The 20,448-nt window shown below is 47.2% G+C and overlaps 4 non-coding genes across 4 annotated transcripts; 2 read left to right on the forward strand and 2 right to left on the reverse strand.

The window, feature by feature from the left end:
* Nucleotides 1-2,088: 2,088 nt before the first annotated feature.
* Nucleotides 2,089-2,161, forward strand: TRNAF-GAA (transfer RNA phenylalanine (anticodon GAA)). Its single transcript has one exon. It is a non-coding gene; the product is annotated as a tRNA-Phe (tRNA).
* Nucleotides 2,162-2,837: 676 nt separating this feature from the next.
* Nucleotides 2,838-2,910, forward strand: TRNAL-GAG (transfer RNA leucine (anticodon GAG)). The gene has a single exon. It is a non-coding gene; the product is annotated as a tRNA-Leu (tRNA).
* Nucleotides 2,911-15,534: 12,624 nt separating this feature from the next.
* Nucleotides 15,535-15,607, reverse strand: TRNAF-GAA (transfer RNA phenylalanine (anticodon GAA)). Its single transcript has one exon. It is a non-coding gene; the product is annotated as a tRNA-Phe (tRNA).
* Nucleotides 15,608-20,081: 4,474 nt separating this feature from the next.
* On the reverse strand, nt 20,082-20,154 carry TRNAF-GAA (transfer RNA phenylalanine (anticodon GAA)). The gene has a single exon. It is a non-coding gene; the product is annotated as a tRNA-Phe (tRNA).
* Nucleotides 20,155-20,448: the final 294 nt, after the last annotated feature.

The following is a 20,448-nucleotide window of genomic DNA, read 5'->3' on the forward strand; positions in this document are numbered from 1 at the left end:
ATCCAGCTCAAAACCCAGTCTGCAATATTTTCCATGAGTTAGTGCCTAAAAAAGAAAAAACAGCATGGTGTTATATCACCAGATGCTCTCCTGATCTCCAGAGATTTGTGGCCCAGGCCCTGCATGAACCAAAGCCAGAAGTTCCATATTTGCATGCTCTTCATGGAGTTTTTTCCCTCCATAAATCTTCCCAGTCATCTTTTAAACATTTTTACAATTTGGGGATCTATAAAATCCTATAGCATGGAGTTGCACAGATAACCAGACACTGTGTGAGGAAACTCCTTCTTTTTCTTTGTTCCAAGCTTGGCACTTGCTCTTTTCCAATGATAACCTTTAGTTCCTGCATCAGAAGAATCAATAAGCCATCAACCTCTAATGATTCCTCTCTAGATCCTAAAATACCTTTTCATTCTCTAGATCCTATAATATCCTTCCCTTTACGGTTTCTTTTCCTTGACTGGTTAAACAAGGTTTACACAGCAATTCCCTGTGCAGAAGGGACTTTACTAACCCCTTCCACTGTTTAGTTTGTTGTTGGTTTTGTTTCACATCCTTCATGGGATGAAGGCACCAAAAATCACCCCAAAGAGTAATCAAGATGTGAATGAAACAGGAGATTTTCCAGGGGGAATGAGGGCAGGGGAGAGAGGACAGCAGGAGATATCCCAACTTCAGTCCTCTTTCCACTTCATTCTCTCCCTGTGGAGCTGCAGCCCCAAGATCTGAACTGAGCTGTAAAAACAGGTTTAATTTCTTCCTCTTCAATAAGGAAAAGTCTGATCTTCCAACTTCTTCCATGTGACACGTCAAACTGGCACCACAAGTCTGACTTCTGATGACTTTGCCCACAGACCTTCAGTTCTGATGTTTCACCAGCTGAAAAAAGCCAAGTTCCCAGCGAGTCAGCTCCTCAACTTTCTAATTTAACTGCAATGTAGCACTTCCTTCAAGGCTTGTTCTCTATCAGATCCTTCACTTCATCCTTTCCACCAACACTGCTGAGCATTTGCAATGCAGCAGCGTAGCTCAGCTTTCCACAGGAATTTTGTACCCAGCTGAAGCTCGAGTATTTCCAGCAAGGCAGAGTGGGCTGTCAAATACCACAGTTTCCATGTTGGGATCATTTCTTCCTGTCTGAGGAAAGCTGGTGGGAAGCCACTTTCCTTGGCAAGAAGAAAGCTGGTGAAGCAAAAATGGGACAGCTGGAAGGGCAGAGCTAAGTCCCAAGTGAGCCAGGCTTCCACATCTTCCCTTTCCTAGGGAGAACCTGCACATGGATCCTTGTCACCCACTGAGAGGGTGATGTCACCTCTATGGGGTGACAGCATAGTTCAGCCTCTGAGAAAACTCTGAAGTCTCCAACTTCAAAAGTTCCTCTTCCTCTGGATTCTGGAGTGAATCCAGAGGAGACCATGGAGATGTTCCAAGGGCTGGAGTCCCTCTGCTCTGGAGCTGGGCTGGGAGAGCTGGGGATGTTCAACTTGGAGAAGGCTCCAGGGAGACCTTAGAGCCCCTTCCAGTGCCTAAAGAGGCTCCAAGAGAGTTGAAGAGGTACTTGGGACAAGGGATAAAGTGACAGGAAAAGGGGAATGGCTTTAAATTGACAAAAGACAGGGATGGACTGAATATTAGGAAGAAAATCCTGGCTTTGAGGGTGCTGAGGCCCTGGCACAGGTTGCCCAGAGAAGCTGTGGCTGCTCCATACATGGAAGTGTTCAAGGCCAGGTTGGATGGGGCTTGGATCAACCTGGTCTAGCAGAAGGTGTCCAGGGGGTGGAACTGGTCCTTTAAACTCCTTTCCATCCCAAACCATTCCATGTTTCCATGAAGAGCAGCTTGGCCAGGTGTTACCACTGCAAATGTGGCTGCAAGAATAATTCCAGTCCTGGGTTTTTATCCACCACAGCCATTCTCATTCAAAGAACTTTGATAATTGTTGACCTTTTTGGTGTCTGATAGTTGATGTTTGGGCCAGGTGTTTTAACACTAAAAAGAGGCAAGTGTCCACTGAGCCAGTTTGAATGGTAAAAGTTTGAAAGCTTGTTGTGTTCCAACAGGTTTTGGGAAAAGCTGGGCCTCAGCAGAGCTGAAGTAGCTCAGCTGGGAGAGCGTTAGACTGAAGATCTAAAGGTCCCTGGTTCAATCCCGGGCTTCAGCAGACTTTTCCTGCAGTTTTGTGGGCCCCGGGCTGGGCTCTCCAGCACAAGAGAGAGACCTGGACGTCCCAAAGAGATCCAGCCAAGGGCCAGCAGGACTGGAAGGGACTGGAGGGGACTGGAGCATCTCTGGTGTGGGGAAAGGATGAGGAACTGGGACTGCTGGCCTTGAGAGAGTGTGGAATTCCCCTTCTTGACATATTCCCAAGTGACCTGGAAGTGGTCCTGGACAAGTGGCTGTAGGTTCTGCTTGAGCAGGGCTTTGGAGAAGGGATCTCCATGAGGTCCCTTTGGACCTCAACCAGTCTGAGCCTGTGACACAGGGATGGGGTTTTAAAATTGCAGCGCTTCAGCAAAAATAGATAAAGGGATTTTTGTTCCTTCCACGGCCTGTTCCCAGTTCTATGTCATGGACTGCCCTGAGAAGAGGTAGAAAGGTTGACCCTGGCTTTTATTTGGTGCTTTTTTTTGGGGTGTAATGGCAAGGGTGTAATGGCAAGCAGGAAATCAAAACTCTTTTTGGGAAAAAGAAAAAACACCCTACCCAAGAGAGTGATTTTTAGCATCAATCACAACTGACCTTGAAGCAGCCCCTCTGCCTGAAATTTGTATTTTCCAGGCTGAAGGGTTCCAGTGTGTTTACCTGTTGTTTATAGGGAAACAAATCCCAATATCAGAGCTGAATTATCTCAGCTGGGAGAGCATTAGACTGAGGATCTAAAGGTCCCTGGTTCAATCCTGGGCTTCAGCAATGTTTCAGGAGTTGGAATCAATGATGCATCCCTGGAAGGATGCTCTGGCTCAGTTGACAAGGATGTGATGGGTCAAAGTTTGGACTCTATCTTGGAATCTTTTGCTATCTTAATGGTTCTGTGATTTTATCCTCATGGATCCCTTCCAGGTCAAGGTATTCCATGACTCTCCAATGAAGTTTTCCACTCTTTCTGGACCATTTCCTATTTTTACCCTGACCTCTATCAAATGATGGTGTTCAATGTGCAGACACCCCACCAAACTGAGTAACTCTGCTTTCTGTTTGTTCCTCTGTCCCTTTCTAATTCCTGTTCCATGGAGCCCTTCAGGCAAACACCAAAGACAGGACATGAAATGCCAGTTGTCCAAAAAGAGAAGTGAGAAACAGCAAACTCTGACCTTCTCAAGATCAACCCCAACACTCATCCAATCTCTTCTTCATAGCAGGACAGGGACTCTTCTTTCTCCTTTTCCTTCTCATTGTGCTCTAAAAGCTGTGGACATCAGGCTGTGTGATCCTGTAGCAATCCAGGAAATGACTTTCCTGACCAGGATGGGATTAAAATAGCAAACATCATCACCTGCTTAAGCCTTGAAGAGATACCAGGGGTCTTGCTGGGGAAATGGCTTTGCCAAGAGCCACCACCCAAATATAACACCGCAAACACGACACCACAGACACGATACCACAAATGTAACACCACAAACACGACACCACAAATACGACATCACAAATGCAGCAGCTGCTCACCCACAGTGGACCTTTGAAGACCTGGTGCCCTCAGGCAGGATCATCTGGCTCAGGGATGCACCAGCTGGAAATTAGCCTTTACTCCAGCTGTCTTTGCCTGGATTTAATTTAGGCAGGAGCCTCCTGGTCCCTAAACTGGATCAAAGTAGGTCAGAACTCCCTGTGTAGTCCATGTGCAGGATTAAATTATATCAAATTTTGTCCATGTCTTGGGCCTCATTTTGTTATGAAAACAGAGCTCAGGTGTTATGAACATCCCAAATATTGCCCCCAGATTTGAGAGCAGTTCACGCACTGTGGTTGTGCTGATGGTCTCTGACCGCTTTAGCCCCCTGGAGAAAGGCAGCCCTGAGCCCCAAGGGCAGAGGCAAATCCCATACCAGAGACACTGATCTGATGGTGACCTTAATGGCTTAAATGTGACAATCTGTGTCCTCCCAGACAATGCCCAGACACAGTTCCCTGCATAGCAGGAGCCAGGAACTACTCCCAGGAAGCGGTTTTGACATAATAGGTCTATTTTTGAAGAAAGGCTGAGAGTTGTGATTGTTCAGACTGGGGAAAAGAAGGTTTGGAGAGACCTCTAGAAACCCTTTCAGTGCCTGAAGGGGCTCCAAGAGAGCTGGAGAGGCACTTGGGACAAGGGATGGAGTGACAGGACACAAGGAATGGCTTCCCACTGCCAGAGAGCAGGGTTAGATGGGATATGGGGGAGAAATTCTTCCCTGTGGTGGTGGTGGTAAGACACTGGTACATATTTCCCAGAGAAGCTGTGGCTGCCTCATCCCTGGAAATGTTTAGCCAAGCTGGTTGAGGCTTTGAACAACTTGGTCTAGTGGAAGGAATCCCTGCCCATGGCAGTGATGCCTTTTCCTGGTCTTAAAATCAGGAGTCACACACGGTTAGAAGGGGAAAAGGGATTTTACCTTGGTATTTATTTTTAAGGATCCTTAGGTGTACACGTCCAGGTCATGTGCATCGAGATGCACCCCACTGAGTATATCCCCCCAACATCGGGTATAACATTCTAGGTTTTACTAATTAGCATATCTATCAAAGATTCCCCAATGAGAGGCTCAAGTGAGCCCCCCTCCCCAAGGAACCTTCCCCTGGATGGTTCTATCTTGGTTTACAGAATGTGTTCTGGAGAGGACCTTGGGGTCTGGGACACACTGATCCCTGGCTACGAAGCTTCTAAAATGTTGAGTCTCTTAGCTTGACAAGCAAGTCCAAGAATGTAGGCAAAAAGCACTAGGAATACAGAAGTTGTAAAAAGGTATAACAGGGCTATAAAAGAAAAGGCAAAAATCTTCATGGCATCAGCAGGGGGTTGGAACTACAGGATTTTAAGGTCCCTTCCAAGCCAAACCATTCCATGAATCTGTGATTCTGAGATTTCTGTTGGGGTGGAGAGGGGATAAGGTTTTAGCCCTGCCAGATGGGTTTAGTGCTAACAAACAGGACAGACCAGTTCTATTTCCTCTGGGCACTGTCACACCCCGTGCAGGGGACCTGTTCCCACTCCTCACTGGGTCTCTGCTCACAGCCAGCACCAGGGGATGCCCACTCAGAGCCGGCACCGTTGTGCCCATGGCGGTGACAGCGACATCTGGGCTTGTTCGCCTCAAACACAGGTTCAGCACATGGAGGTAACTCCAACAAAATTGTTTTCAAGCCTGACCCATAGCTGGTGCAAAGGCAAGGGAAAGGCCCCCGCTGGTGCCAGCACTCGGGATTCATGTTGCCTCTGCAGGACACACAGAAATCCCAGAGACCTCCTGTTAGAGGAGATGAGAGAAGTTTTTTTACTTCTCCTGACAATTCGTTCCCCTCCTGGCTAAAACAGCTTTGACTCACACCTCAGTGCCAGAAGTTGCCAAGTTTCCCTGGATTTGGCTCAGAGAAGGGTTAAAACCTGCCCGTGCTCCTGGGGAGGCTGCGAGGGAAGGAGCGGGATGAATAACTGCGGTGGGTGGTAGGAGCGCGGGGGTGGCTGCCCTGCCAGCACCTTCTCCAGCCCCCTCACACTCCGCTCCCTCCCCTCACCCCCGCTCAGGCCCCTCCAGGGCCCCCACACCGATCAATCAGCGCACGGCAGATCCCAAAAACCATCTTTTCCCGAGCCCCTGCTCCAACCCGCAGCTCTCCCCCACAAACAGCTCTGCCGGTGCCCTTTGGTTCTGATTCTCTGCCTTTTATTCCGGTGATTTCTGCTTCTTTCTCTTAATGCTTTCAGTCCTGGTTTGCTGCTGCTGTCCTTCTTCCCCATCCTCGTGAGCTTCCCTCTTCACCTTTCCCACCAAGAGCACGGGCATGGATCAATCCATACGCAGGGATCGATCCTCACTCACCCACCCTGACCTCACAGCACCAGAGCTGCATCTCACTGCTGATGAGATGAAAAGCCTGAATGGAAAGACCAGGCAGATAAATGTATGGGAAATCCTCAGCAGGAGATTAAAATCTTTTACTCCAGAAAAAAAAAAGGAAAAAAAAAAAAAAAAAAAGAAGCACAAAATAAAAACCAGGAAAGTCAGATTTTGCTGATTGTTTTTCTGATAGTTTGCATTCCCACAGAGTGATTTTGCTTTTGCTTTCTTTTTCATTAAATCATAGAACGGTTTGGGTTGGAAGGGACCATAAATATCACATAATTCCAGCCCCCCCTGCCACAGGCAGGGGCACCTTCCACTAGACCAGGTTGCTCAGATCTACTTTAATATATGGGATAATTGCACGTCTGCTTTGTGCCTTGCTCTGCCAATGGCTGGCACAAGGAAAAGTCAATTCCCTCGTTCATGTCTCAGTTTCACCCCTCAGAAAATTGGGCAAAGTTCTCCAGAATCCTTGGGAAAGCACTCTGGGATCTGCCAGAGGGATCTTGCCATGGCAGAGGCAGCACATGCAGACAAAAAAAGACACTGCCAGCCCTGAAGATTAATTTTCTAAATTACAAGGCAGCTACAAGATGAGGGAAAAGAGAGGATTATTATTCACATGCCTTGGGAGCAATAATCCTGTGATTACCACTCCAGACACAAAGACATTAGGGGTTGGTTTGTGCAGCAGCGTGGAGCTCTCGGAGCCGTGCCAGGAACATGCAGCTCATGTTGGGCTGGGAAGGGAACTCTCATTGTTGGGGGATGGAGCCCAGTCCTGCTCACATCAGGAGAAGGATCCAGCAGTGGGTGGCAGGAGCTGCCATCCAGACCCTCTGACAGCAGATTAGGTTCAGTTTTGTCCTCTCTCGTTCCACCTGAGCAGCTCAGGTTGGCCCCCAACATTTTGGTGGCTGAAGGCTGAGTTGAGGTCTGAGGCACCAAAAATCCTGAATGACTTTAGAGGGATCCTGGGATAACCAAGGTTTTTACCACTAAGGAGAAGTTTTGCCCCAGGGAGCCTCAGGAAGAATTCCATGACCTAGGAGCTCACCCTGCACCATCCAGAGGGGAGTCCAGCTGCTCCTATGAGCTCGGCTTTTCCAAAAACTGAGCTTAGGGCTGCAAATCCATCCCTGCCTGCCTTTAGCAGTGGGAATTGTCTGGATCTCTGGAAAAGCACAGAGTCTGAGTTCAGCTGGTGAAGATGATGTTGCAGGTGACTTATGCAGAGCAAATATGACTTGGAGCCCTTCTGCTCTGGAGCCAGGCTGGGAGAGCTGGGAATGTCCAGCCTGGAGAAGGGAAGGCTCCAGGGAGACCTCAGAGCCCCTTCCAGTGCCTAAAGTAGCTCCAGGAGAGCTGGAGAGGGACTTGGAACAAGGGATGGAGGGACAGGAAAGGGGAAATGTCTTTAAATTGATAGAGGGCAGGGCTAGATGGGATATTGGGAAGAAATTCTTCCCTGGGAGGGTGGTGAGTCCCTGGCACAGGTTGCCCAGAGAAGCTGTGGCTGCTTCATCCCTGGAAGTGTCCAAGGCCAGGTTGGATGGAACTTGGAGCAGCCTGGGATAGTGGAAGGTGTCCCTGCCCATGGCAGGGAGGTGGAACTGGGTGATCTTTGAGGTCCCTTCCAACCCAAACCATTCTAGGATTCTATGATTTATTCTATATGTGCATCAGAACAGTTCTTTCACTCAGGTCATCCAACAAAGCCTGGAATCCCTGATTTAGGATTTCTCTCATTGTCTGTGTCTTAAAATGGGATGTGGACACATACCATGAAAAAAAAAGCGCAAATTAAAAACAAACAAACAAAACACAAAAACACCCACAAAAAAACCAAAACCAAATGAAAACCAAACAAAAAACCCAAACCAACAAAAAAATCAACAAAACACAAAAAACTAAAACAAAACAACAAAAAATAAAAAAACCCCATCCCAACAAAAAACAAAAAAGACAAAAAATTCAAATGCAACAACTGTTCAGGACTTGCGCTGAACAACAAACACTAAAACTGGAGAATAAAAAAATGCTTTTTAGACCCAGCTCAGTTTCTCACAGGCACTAAAGTAAACAGACTGTCAAAATACCTTTAAAGGGTCTTGGCTTTACTATCTGTGGCTGATTAATTAAATAAAATTGAGGTAATTAGTGAGGCTGTTAACTTTTGGGGCTATGGGTTCTTTCTCTTAGGTTTGAATAGCAAAACCTAATTCTACTTACGACTGCAGGGTGCAAGTGGAGGAAAAGGAGAGAACGTGAAGTACTGCTCATTCCAAGGGGAAGTAGGCAATTTAAATATGCAAATTATGCTCAGAAAAGCAGAGAGAAATAGGATCGTGGAGCTTCCTGCTGTTGCTTATTAGATACGGAGATTTTTATTCCCCTGCCCAGAGTGGGATTCAGACTGGGACAGGAGTAAAAACTCTTCTGGCAGCTTCTGGGAGCATCCAGGAGGTGACAGCTTGGGGAGAGTTTGAAATTCCACGCAGAAAGGTGGGTGGATTTCAGTTTGGTTCCTAACAAGTATCTACAGCACAGAAAACATCCTTGGCAAAACGCTGCAAATTCAGGAAAGTACTTAATGTAAAAATATATGAGGATCCAGTAGAGAAGTGATTTTAATTACTCTACAGCATGTAAGGCTTTAAACTACACTTAGATCAGCTCTTTAAGCTCCTTGAGTTGTGCCACACAGGTTGGAAACTTCTCTTTTGCTTTCGAAATTCAATTTTGTCTTTTAATCCCTCATTCCAAGCAATTGGAAATATTTAGGAGAAAGCTTGACCTGCTGAGTTGGTTTTTTTTTTATGGGGAAAAAAGAAAAAAAAGGAGATTTGAGAACACTTCAAGCCCCAGACAAGCAGCAAAAGGATAAAATTAGGAATTAAAAGACAGTAGGAAGAAATTCAAAAACTACTTCATAATGAGCAATATCCCTGTCTGTGGTCAGAAGATGCTGGGCAGGTGTTCCATCCCCCAGGGATTTTGGTGGAGTTGATTCCTCATTCCCATTTCTTTCACATTGACATGGGGAAACTCCTTGAGTCGTTTCGCATTGGTGCCTCTGCCTCCGGTATTTTCATGCCAGCCTTGTTCCGTGGGTGATTCTCTGCTCCAGTTTTCAAGCAGAAGTTCTCACAAATTGATGGAGGAGGCTTTGGCACCTCCACAGGAGGAGCGAGAGAAGGAGAATTTTATGGAGGAGGAGGAGGAGAAGTGAAATGGGCTTTGGAAAACCATAAAATTTGCATAGAAAACGGCGGCAGCTTTTTTTCCCTCAGACTCGGCTTAATCAGCTGCTGGTTTTGAAGTGACCCCATTAAAGATTCTCATGGGCATCCACAGATGTGCTGGAGGCAAGCTGGGTTTGCACCTGAAAGCCTCCAAAAGTGAAGTTCAGACTTTCCCTCAGCTCCAGATTTGCCCTGCAAGTTCCCTTCTCTTGGAGCCAATCCTTTAAATAAAAACCAAGAGCAGATGTACAGAAAACCTGGAGTAGAATGCTTGAAAATCCACCGAGGGTACTTTTTTTTTCAGCCCAAGGATTTTTAGCTCTTAAGGTCTCAGATCATCACCTCTAACTTCAAACTCGGAGATGAAGTTTCTAAGTTAAGAGCTGCTTCTCTTTTCCTTTTTTTTTTCTCCAGCCTCTCAATATAGACAGTAGATTTAAAACTCAGTTCCGTTACCATTTTAGTCCTTTTCTGGGGAAAAACCTGTTAGCTCAGAGTATGAAGCGGGGGTCAGATTTCCCTAATAAATAGAATAACACCTCTCTGCTGCCTGGTAATTTTGGAGTAAAGGTGAGGGACCTACACAGAACCTCAGCCCAAGTTCATGGATGACATTCAAATGTCCAAGCCTTGGACAGCTCTGGATGTTTCACAAACTCACAGAATATTTTGAGTTGGGAGGAACCCAAGAGGATCATCAAGTCCAACTCTCCAGTGAATGGCCTGTACAGGGATTTTTGTCTCAGGTCTTCTCAGTGGTGGTTGGCTGAGAAGGGGTAATATCGAAAACAGAAATAACATAGAAAATAGAAATAATATAGAAAATAGAAATAACACAGAAAATCTTTGTTCTGCCAGCCCTGTGAGGGTTCCTGCATTGGAAACACAGTGACACAGGAGCCTGGAGCTTGATGCAAGGACCTTCCTAAAGATGTTTTTACAGAGGAGCAGGACCTGTCAGCAAGAGAAAATATGTCCAGAAATACAATTTATCAGCTTGTGCATGTGCTAATGAGGAATACAATGACTGGATGGGGTTCTGAGTGACCTGGTCAAGTGGAAGTTGTCCCTGTCCATGGAGTGTTGGAACTGGGTGACCTTTAAGGTCCTTTCTAACTCAAACTCTGATTCTGTGATTGTGTGAATAGGGGGCTAGGGCAACCTGTGAGAGCCTCAGCTCAGGTGTGGAAAGTGAGTTATGACTTCCCAGGTGGGTCAAACATCTTCTCTTGGAGGAGATGGAATATAAACTATTAAAAAAAAATAAAAAATTAGATAGAAGATGTCAGGAGAAGGAGCCAAAACCCCACAAACACCTGCAAATATGCCTACAGTCATCTGCAACATAGATCCATCTGAATCAGTCCTCCAGCAGCGCTGAGGAATTTGTCCTGTTCCAGGGCTGGCAGCTGTCAAGATAAATTGTTAAAAGTCGGTCTCACACACTGCAGCAAATTAAACAGTGTTTGAAAATGTGAGGGAGAGATTTCCTGAGGAATATGCGAGAGATACATTAATCCAAATGAGCCAAAACTTCTAGATCACATTGATGAAGATGTCAAGACGCCTCTTTGAACCCTTTGTCCCTCTCACCTGCCCACCTTTGGTGCCCCCAGACCAGGTTCAATCCAGAAAGTCCCTCTCAGAATGCAGCTGTGGCATTTCACAGGATCCTCCTGGTCTCAACTCTTCCAGGGACAGTTTGTTTTCCCTTCCAGGTGGACTTTTCCCTCCAGGCTCAGGCTGTCCCCCTCTGGCAGGTGGGTGTGCTCTGGCGAGGGGGAGGGAGGCACAGACAGAGCACGGCAGGGCTCTGGGATGTGTTACTACTTATTCCCACTCCTTGTTTGAAGGGTTCTGCTGTCACTCCCAGGAGACACGAGATCCCTCCCATGTCCGTCTTTCCCAAGAACTTTATTGTTGGAGGGGATAGGAGAAGAACAGTTGGGATAGGCTGAAAAATGAGATTACTGATCTTTTTCCTTCCCTGCCATGGCTTTCTATGAAACTGGGTGCTTCGAATCATGGAATAATTTAGGTTGGAAAAGACCTCCAGAATCACTGAGTCCAACCATCAACCCAGCACTGCCGAGGCCACCACTAAACCATGTCCCCAAGTGCCACATCCACAGGGCTTTTAAATACCTTCAAGGATGGGGACTCCATCACTGCCCTGGGCTGCCTGTGCCAGCACTTGACAAACCTTTCAGAGAAATTTTTCCTAATATCCAACCTAATTCTTCCCCTGGTGCAGCTTGAGGCCATTATCTCTTATCCCATTCCTCATTACTTGGGAGAAGAGACCAACACCCACCTGGCTCCACCCTCCTGTCAGGGACTTGTGCAGAGCCAGAAGTTTCTCCCATATCCTCCTTTTCTCCAGGCTGGGCCCCCCAGCTCCCTCAGCTGTTCCTGGTGCTCCAGAGCCTTCCCCAGCTCTGTTCCCTTCTCTGGACACACCCCAGCCCCTCAATGTGTTTCTTGTCATGAGGGACCCAGAACTGAACCCAGGTTTGAGGTGCTGAGTACAGGGGGATGATCACTGCCCTCGTCCTGCTGGCCACACTATGCCTGATAAAATGATTTAATAATGATTTAAACTATCTGATAATGAAACTTTCCAGTGAGCCTGCTTATAACTGGGATTTGAGGGAATGGGGGTCTCCATGTGAATACAGGAATGGAACAAAGATGGCTTTCAATCAATTCAACTTGATGCAGATTGATTTAGGGACACCTTTATCTTTTCCCTGGTTCTGTGTGATGGCCACTTCTCTTGCCAAAATGAGCAAGTGTCCACAACCAGAAGTAGAGCCCATGAACCAAAAGTTATCAAAATGACCAAGGAAGTGTTTTAACAGTTTTAGGCAAAATCTTCATGGACAGGATTATCGATTCAATAACCAAGGTTATTAAACATGGTAGCACCAAGGGAACAGATCTCTGAGCACCTCTAGTTTTGGCAGCTGGGATAACCAAAATAAAGATTGTTCCATAGCTCCCTGTATCAGAGTTCTGGGCTACCACCTCAAAATCAAAGGCTAATACAATTTCAAAAGAAGGTAAAACCCCAGGTATTTCCCTGAGTTTCGTGGCTTATACAAGGCCTCAGAATTCCACTAAAAAGAAGAAGGAAAAAACCAAAAATCCACATTTAAATACTAATAGTGGAAGGAGAATGGGGAAGAGAAGGTTTTGATTCAGCACGTCTTCTTTATCCACTTTGTTATGTCTAATGAGACCTGAGCATCCTCAGAGGGATCAGCCACGGTGGCAACAGAGAGGGTTGTGCAGCAAAACAAAAATTAGGGATGGGAAGGTGGTTCCTGGCCAACACATGGCAAAACCCTTTTCCCAGACATCGCACTGCAAGCCTTTTCTGGCATCTGTTGCCCTTTCTGGAGGACAGGAAAGTGCTCACTGACAGCTGCTCTATATTGATGGTAGGAGCCTCAGAATTTTCTCTTCCTTAACCAGTTTAAACCCCTTCCTTACAATGCTGACCTCTGGCTCGACCACAAATTCCTAATCCTTGGTGTTTACCTCCTTCAGATCCATACCATCAACACTCAACCTCGCTAACCTTTGTCATGATAGGCAAAATATTCCAAGTTTTTCTCATCTCCAATAATCTCTCCCTTTCCAGATGAATCCTAAAGCCTTTCCCAGCCATTTGAAATGTCCTGTATCAATGGTGATCCAGGATTCTGGATCTCCCGTCAATCGCCTGCTTTCCCACATGGTTTCCTCATTATTTACCTCATCTTGCAGTGTTCCAAGACGATCCGTCCTCTCCTTTCTAATCACTCCCTCCTCCCCATTTCCACCCCACTCTGAGGTGAATCCACCTGCAAGTCCCAGGAGTTTCTTAGGAACAGCCTGCTGAGCACAGCTCCCTGACGCCGGTGCCGGCATTGTGAGGTCTGTGTTTTCCTGGATAGCGTGACTGTTCCTAATTCTTGCAAATAAAAGGAATTAGAGAAACAGAGGACTCAAGAGGTGTATGAGTAATCCAGCATCATCCCTGGGGACACGTGCTGGGATAACACACGAAAACAAGCTGGGAACACAGAGTACTTTCACCTGCAAGCTGACTCTTCCCACTCTCTGGGAAGGAAAAGGAAGTGTCAGTGCTACAGCGAGGGAAACTGAGGCACAGGGATTGGCAGAAATTCAGCTGGTTTGGTGGAGAGCCTAAGGCAAGGCTCTTCATAATCTGTTTGGGTTGCAGCTGCCTGAATTATACATTAAAGTTCAATTTATTTGCATAAAAGGAAGACAAAATTGCGAACTCCATCCTGGGGAAGCCGTGTGAGGAACAGCTGCAGGCACTTGGTTTGTTCAGCTGGAGAAGAGGAGACTGAGGGGAGACCCCATCACAGTCTAAAACTTCCACATGAGGGGAAAAGGAGGGGTGGACACTGATCTCTGCTCTGTGGCGACCTGTGATGGAACCCAAGGGAATTGACTGAAGCTGTGTCAGGGGAGGTTTAGGTTGGATATTTGGAAAAGGTTCTTCCCCCAGAGGGTTGTTGGTCACTGGAACAGCTCCCCAGGGCAGTGGTCACAGCCCCAACCCTCAGAGAGCTCAAGGAGCGCTTGGACAACGCTCTCAGGCACATGGTGGAATTGTTGGGGTGTCCTGAGCAGGGCCAGGAGTTGGACTCGATGATCTTTGGGGGTCCGTTCCAACTCAGGTTATTCTGTGGTTCTGTGGTTCTGTAGTTCTGTCATTCTGTCATTCTGTCATTCTGTCATTCTGTCATTCTGTGACTCTCTGACTCAGAGCAGTTGCGTGTTCCAGTGCATTTGGATCTCTCCATGTTTATCCCAACTTGGCTCTTCCTCACCTCACTGCTCCTACCCTCATTAACATCCCAGTGAAACCTCTCCCATTTCTTGCAGCCAGATGACCAAGTGTTGTCTTTACCTCTTCTTTGGGTTGCCCTGGAGTCTGATTTGGGGTCATCTGACCAAGGACGAGCCCCAAAATCATTGTGCTACCCAAAGACGATGTTGCGGCGCAGTGCTCTCTGTTTGCATGGAGCTGGGATCCGTTCCACCCGCCGACTTCCCCACCTCCGAAGTCTGCAGCTCAGCGAGGGGAAGGAACATTCCATAGAAGGGAAGCAGTCTCTGCCAGGCGCTGCAGAAATGGGACACAGATGGTGCCTGAAATGGGAGCGGAAGTTTATTTGGGGGCTCTGTGCGTGACGTCGCACTGCAGATCCTGCAGCAGATGACAGGCACCAGGATTTCAGAGCGGGTGAGGAGTTCAATTTGAAGGAGTCTCTATACACTATTAGAGCTGTTAGTTTGACTGAAAAAAAAGGAAAAAAGAGAAAAAAAAAAAGAGGAAAACTTCACCTTGATAATATTTTAAGGATAGGAGTGTTTAAATTTGCTTTTTTTCATGTGTTGGTCTGGTTCTTCTGACACCCTAAACTTGATCCCTGTTTGTTGGCTGCTTGGTCAGCCAGGATGGTTGCACGGATTGGCCAGGTGGACACTGCTGATGGAAAAAACTGAGGATGACATTGGCCTGGCTCTTCCCTGCCCTACACATAAAATTTTGTCTTTGTCCTCTACTCACTGAAGAGTTGGAAGGTATTTCTGGACATCTTGTGCAACGCTCTGCTCCAGCAGGGCCACCCAGAGCCAGTCATCCAGGACCACAGCCTGACTTTTAAAAATTTCTCAGAATGGAAACTCCACAACCTCTCAGGGCAACTAATCCATCTCATGGTCTCCTCATAAGAGAGGGGCTCCAGTCCTTTCATCACCTTGAGTCAGGCCTGTTCAGCCTTGAGAAGAGACAACTGAGAAGAAACCTCATCCCTGTCTGTCCCTGTCCGCAGGGAGGGCTCAGAGCATGGACCAGGCTCGGCTCCAAGGGGCCCAGCAATGGCACAAGAGGAACAGACGAGAACTGATGCCCAGGAAGTTCCACTTGAACATCAGAAAAAACATCCCTGTGCAGTGATCAAGCCCTGAACAGAGACCAGAGAAGGTGTGGATTCCCCCTTCCTGGAGATAGTCCAGAACTGTCTGGACACAATCCTGCACCATGTGCTCTGGGATGGCCCTGCTGGAGCAGGGGGTGGCACCAGATGACCTCACTGTTGTCCCTTCCAACCTGACCCATTCTGTGATTACCTTCCTGGCCCTTGGCTGGATCTCTCCGGGATGTCCAGGTCTCTCTCTTGTGCTGGAGAGCCCAGCCCGGGGCCCACAAAACTGCAGGAAAAGTCTGCTGAAGCCCGGGATTGAACCAGGAACCTTTAGATCTTCAGTCTAACGCTCTCCCAGCTGAGCTACTTCAGCTCTGCTGAGGCCCAGCTTTTCCCAAAACCTATTGGAACACAAGGATCGTTCAGCCTTTTCAGACAGATTTTAGTTGACTTTAGCTTGGGAATCAAAGATTTGTTTCAGGGAACAGGAGAGAGAATGGCTCAAGACACCTGGAAGTGTTCAAGGCCAGGTTGGACGGACCTTGGAGCAACCTGGGATAGTGGAAGTTGTCCCTGCCCATGGCAGGGGGTTTGGAAAGAGATGATCTTTAAGATCCTTCCCAGCCCAAAACATGTTGGGATTCTGTGATAAAACACAGAATCTGGAATTAAACAGCAGCCTTGATGTGGGAACCAGCCGGGAGCAGTAGCATTAGACAGAATTTCCTGACACCTTTTCACAGAGCCCACGGGAGGATCTGGAATTATCCATGGAGCCTGGCCAATCTTTTCACATCAATCTGTCTCTCTCCACCCAAGGAACAGGAACCAGGCATCTTCATGCAGTGATATGGGAGATGTTTGGCCGGCCCACCAGCTTATCCTGCAAATAATTCACTCCCAGGACAATCTCCCATCTTTCACCAGCTCCAAATTCACATCTTCCCAAAATACATATGTGAAAAGCACAGTAAATTTTCCATGTCTGTTAAAAATCTGGTAGTGAAAGGTGTCAGAAATATATTTAATCTGGGTTTGAATGTTCATCTTGACAGCAGCTGATATTTCCTCAGTGAGATTTATTAGATAACAGTTCCTGATATCTCGGGCTCCCAAACTAGGCTATGCAAGCTCTTGAAATATCCAGGCATCAGGATGATTCCCTAAGTGGGTTTTCTTCCTCCAAGACCACTTCTAGCACTGGATCCCGATGGTGATCCCACCCATGGTCACTGAGGAATTGGTCATGGGTGGCTGAGGGTCTCAGCATCTTTGTGCTTGTCAGGTGGAGAATTTTTGGACAGCTGAGCAGTGCTACAGAATTTCTGCTTCTTGACTTATAAATTATCTCCTCTATGTGACCTAAAACATTCCAGATCCAGCTTTTGAAATCTCTGTAGTGCCAAAAAAAAAAAGGTGCACATAACAAATCCAGGGCATGGCTAAAGACCATGACCAACAGGCACCATAACCCCAAAACCAATTCCCAAAAACCAATTCCATTTTGTGTCTGGTAGAGCTGCTGATATGAGAGGAATCTGCAATACTGTCCAGGAATTTGGAGCCACAGGAGGGTGATTAGGCCTCAGCCCTGAAATGGGAATGAGCCATCCTTGTCTCTTTCATCTCCACCTGGACCTCAGAATCCGTAAGAAGAAGGAAGTTGGGGATTGGCCCCAGTAAGTTTTTCCTATTGCCCATGAAGGAGGATGAGGAAAAAATCTTACACTGTGTCCTCTACAAAATCATCCCCAAACCCAGGCTGTGTGTTCAGAGCAGGGCTGGTTATTTTTATCTGCAGAAGGTTTTAAAAGGAGCAATTTCTTGAGCTCAGTGACTGTGGATCTTACAAGTACAGCTTGGATCAGATTTTAGGAACAGAACACTCTTCCTCGTGTATTTTTCCACACTTGGATGCTGAAGGAAAGTGAGAATTGCACAGACAGATGATTTCTTAGCTGATTATTTTGGAATCTATCCTAAGTGTTTACTTGCATGTAAAGCTTTGCTTTGAAGGGTTTTTAATGTCTGGAGTGTGGACTTGCTCCAGGCTTAATTTTTCTTCAAAGATTCTGTCTTTGAAGGCAAATCAAAACAGACCAATGTCTATTTTGAAACATCACTGCCTCTAATTCTGTGAAATAGTTCTGGTTTGTTCTTCCCTGAAGAGATGTGAGCGCTGACCAGCTGTACCAGCAAAGACAATTTCCAAATTCCTGGAAGACCAGGTGGGCACATTCGTGTGACAGGGAGCAAAGACCACAAGAGAAGATCTGACGGGACATTTTTTCTGTAAAACTCAGCAATTTTGAAAAGGTTTCTGGGGTGGGATTCATCTCACCTGACTTCTCAGAGGCCAAAAAGGCAAATCTCTACTCCTGACCCAATCACAGAATTGTTTGGGTTGGAAAGGACCTTCAGGATCATTTCATTCATGCCCAGAGCAACCAGGTTTCGTCTCTCCATGGGGTTTTCCAGAATCTGTATTAAGCCAGTGCAGAGATAGGCCGGGTCCTATCAGAAGTTCTTTCCAAATTAATTACAATAAATAACCCACAGCACTTTTAGGTCTTCACAAATTTGATTCATTTTCAGCTCTTCCTGAGTTTTTGAGAGGGAGATCAATGCATTTGGATTTCGGTCTACCTGGCTGGATGGAGTCAGAGCAGATGAAAGCCTTCCCAAGGCCAGTGGTGCCACCTAATGGGAAAATTCCCAGGGAATCCATGACTCGGAAGTTCAGTCCTTAACTGGAGTGTTGCTAGGTGACGTAGAAATGGAAATGAGGAGCTCTGACGTCAGTCCCTCTTTTCTGCTGCCTTACGATCATTCCTCTGTCAATCCACTCCCTTTTCCCAGGCATCCGAGCCACAAACCGGAGACTGCCCTGGGAAATTCGTTCTATTTCCTGCTTAAATCCAATCTCAGCAATCCCTGCGGCTCCTGAAGTGTTTTCGTCCTTCATGACGCTCAGTCTGTCTGGAGAGGAAATGATCCCAGATTTTGGGATTATGGAGAGCCAAGCAGAAAACAAGATGGAATGAGGGGCTGCTGTGAGAGAGACCAGGACCCTGGGGGTTTTCTTAGCTGCAGATTTTGCAAATGAGGAGCAAGACAAGTTCTCTGCATTGCAACATCCACACTCAGATCCATCTGGAACCACACTGTGGCTCTGCAAAAGAAGGGATAATGTCTCAAATATCTCAAAAGTTCCCACCTGGCAACCCCCTGCAGCCATTCCAAACCATGGATAACCATGAGCTGCCAAGCCTATCCTGGTCTCCAGGGTTTATTGTATTCCCTGACTGTGTTGTCTTCCCAGCACCTACAGCTATTTTTCCATTACAGTCTCACTCACCACTGCATCCCTGACACTTTTATTTTTCAGGAATATGTTACAGGGTTTAGAGCAGGTCTTCCTCATGTCTCACCTCAGTTCTACCATTAATGAATGATAAGTTTTAATCTGTCTCAGACAGGCTTTCTTTATTTCCTTTTCTCTGAAGTTCAAAAGTTATTTCCAAGATTCTTGCAATTTTTCCTGGGATCAAGATGTTTGCAAGGGCTCATAAGAAGAAAATTATGTAATGTGGTGTCGAAGCATTGTTTCTGCTGTTCTGGGGAGAGGGCAAGAGTGACAGGAGAGGAGGATCCAGTCCCTCTTTCAGTGCCTCGCTGACCCAAAATGTCCCCACTACAGGCAGGAAGTCAACTCACAGAGCCCCTGTGCAATTCCATGGCTGGAGATGAGATTAACAATTAGGGCAAAGGGGAGAAACTTTTAATTAAGCAGACTCAATTAATTCTAGCAAGGAGCTGAGCTCTGCTGGTAATGATGACAGTGCAGCTGTGCCTGGTGCTGCTCAAAGCCTGGAACGCTGCCTGGCAGAGGTGGTCAAGCATGAGTGATTGTCCTCAAAGCATCATAAAATCATGGAGTGGTTTGGGATGGAAGGGGCCTTCAAGATCATTGAGCTCCATCCCCCTACCATGGGCAGGGACACCTCCCACTGTCCCAGGTTGCTCCAAGCCCCACCCAGCCTGGCCTTGAACACTCCCAAGGATGGGGCAGCCACAGCTTCTCTGGGAAACCTGTGCCAGGGCCTCACCACCCTCACAAGGAAAAATTTCTTCCCTATATCCCATCTAGCCCTGCCCTCTGACAGTGGGAAGCCATTCCCCCTTGTCCTGTCCCTCCATCCCTTGTCCCAAGTCCCTCTCCAGCTCTCCTGAAGGCCCTTTAAGCACTGGAAGGGGCTCTGAGGTCTCCCTGGAGGCTTCTCTTCTCCAGGCTGAACATTCCCAGTTCCCTCAGCCTTTCCTCATAAAAGAGAAGTTCCATCTCTACTAACCTTTGTGGTTTCCTCTGGAATCTCTCCAGGCTAAACAGCCCCAAACTGCGTTGACTCAACATTACCACCAGTTTATAGGGCAGTCCATGACATAGGACTGGGAACAGGCAGTGGAAGGAACAAAAATCCCTTTATCTATTTTTGCTGAAGCGCTGCAAAAAAAAAAAAAAAGCGCTGTGTCACAGGCTCAGACTGGTTGAGGGCCAAAGGGACCTCATGGAGATCCCTTCTCCAAAGCCCTGCTCAAGCAGAACCTACAGCCACTTGTCCAGGACCACTTCCAGGTCACTTGGGAATATGTCAAGAAGGGGAATTCCACACTCTCTCAAGGCCAGCAGTCCCAGCTCCTCATCCTTTCCCCACACCAGAGATGCTCCAGTCCCCTCCAGTCCCTTCCAGTCCTGCTGGCCCTTGGCTGGCTCTCTTTGGGATGTCCAGGTCTCTCTCTTGTGCTGGAGAGCCCAGCCCGGGGCCCACAAAACTGCAGGAAAAGTCTGCTGAAGCCCGGGATTGAACCAGGGACCTTTAGATCTTCAGTCTAACGCTCTCCCAGCTGAGCTACTTCAGCTCTGCTGAGGCCCAGCTTTTCCCAAAACCTGTTGAAATACAATGAGCTTTCAAATTTTTACCATTCAAACCAGCTTGCCCAGTACCCCTCCAAGAAGAACCATGGAATGGTTTGGATTGGGAGGGAGCTTTAAGATCTTCCAGTTCCACCCCTTGTCATGGGCAGGGACACCTCCCACTATCCCAGGTTGCTCCAAGCCCCATCCAGCCTGGCCTTGAACACTTCCAGGGATGGGGCAGTCAGAGCTTCTCTGAGAAACCTATTCCCCTCAACACTGACTGTGAATGGTGTGAC

Source organism: Aphelocoma coerulescens, chromosome 2 (assembly GCF_041296385.1).
Source record: "Aphelocoma coerulescens isolate FSJ_1873_10779 chromosome 2, UR_Acoe_1.0, whole genome shotgun sequence".
Lineage (NCBI taxonomy): Eukaryota > Metazoa > Chordata > Aves > Passeriformes > Corvidae > Aphelocoma > Aphelocoma coerulescens.